This window comes from Palaemon carinicauda, chromosome 19 (genome assembly GCF_036898095.1).
Source record: "Palaemon carinicauda isolate YSFRI2023 chromosome 19, ASM3689809v2, whole genome shotgun sequence".
Lineage (NCBI taxonomy): Eukaryota > Metazoa > Arthropoda > Malacostraca > Decapoda > Palaemonidae > Palaemon > Palaemon carinicauda.
In genome coordinates this window covers 127,312,573-127,314,266 of record NC_090743.1, presented here as the reverse complement: position 1 = coordinate 127,314,266, position 1,694 = coordinate 127,312,573, and positions in this window count along the sequence as shown.

Below are 1,694 nucleotides of genomic sequence, written 5' to 3'. Positions count from 1 at the left end.
TTCTCTTCCTCTTGTTTTGTTAAAGTTTTTATAGTTTATATGGGAGATATTTATTTCAATATTGTTACTCTTCTTAAACATTTAATTTTTCCTTGTTTCCTTTCCTCACTCGGTTATTTTCCCTGTTAGGGCCTCTGGCCTTATAGCATCATGCTTTTCCAACTAGGGTTGTAGCCTAGCAAATAATAATAATAATAATAATAAATAGATTGAGATAATTGTATACTATCTTATACAAAGCTATTTGTATGAGCTACATATTCATAATTATGTACAGTATATGTAGAAAATAGTAATAATATCATATGCATTATTATCATTACCTTTATTATTATCATCATTGTTGTTATTACTACTGCTATCGTTATTTATCTTTTAATTACTCAGAAAGAAATAACAACATGAGAGAGGCAAATGGATTCTGGCCAAAGCTAGGGTTAACGAATGACATTAACGATAAACACTTTATTATAACCACAAATCCATTAACAAAACTTTGCAGGAACATAATGTATTGAAATAGACATCCATGCACACACACACACACACTATATATATATATATATATATATATATATATATATATATATATATATATATATATATATATATATATATATACAGTATATGATATAAAAATGATTAACTGAATTACACACAAAATTACATTATTTGCTGTAAAAAGTAAGCTAATTCAACCCCAATATAAGTTACATTAAAAAAAAAACATGTTTAAAGCGCTATTACTTAACGGCTGTTATTTAAGGCTACATTTCAAAGGCTTCAGGCGCAAGGTAAAATATTTAGAAATAATTCTAAGCATTTGTTTGACAAAGCTGCTGTTTACATGCGATTATTTTAGAAAAAAAATACGTTTGGAAAACTGCCATTTTAACTTATAAGATTGTATTGTCTTACTCTTGACCTAATTCAGTTGTAGGCCTACTATGATAAAATCTGTCCACTTTGACACAGTTGTGACATATAACGCAACATTATAAACTGTGTAGGCCTAAGAGGATTCTGTTTCAGCTGACGTAAGCGTTTTTTTTTATATAAATGAATAGAAAACTTTTAATGACTACTGCATATAACTCATTCAAGTTTTCCAATGGACTCGTGAGTTCATGAATACGCTTGGCGTAAACTTAGACAATATAGTAGACAAAAGCGCATGGCTAACTACAAAAGAAAATAGACAAGAGAGTATTGTAAGTTGATAATGAATATGATAGACAATAGTTCATTGAAAGAAAATACAATATACTAGTAGAAAAAAAGCATAGACTAGTCAGAAGCGTTTCGCTTAAAAATACGAGAAAATTCTTTTGTGTTTCCTTGACCTTTTAGCATATTATCTCAAAGGAGTGGTGTTTTCATCTGTTAGATATTAATTCAATATCAAATTTCACCGTAATAATGAGAGATTCATTACAAACAAATATGCTGAAAGTTACTAGTCATAAGGGGTAGATACATGTTTGTTCGTAATTAGTAAACTAAAAACTGAAAGTATTTCATGAAAGATGCCACAAAAAAATGCGTTACTTAAGATCTGGCTTGAGAGAGAGAGAGAGAGAGAGAGAGAGAGAGAGAGAGAGAGAGAGAGAGAGAGAGAGAGAGAGAGCTATACTATGATGAAAAATGAACTTAAGAATTTCTAACACGATTAAAATCTCGAAAAGAACAGATAA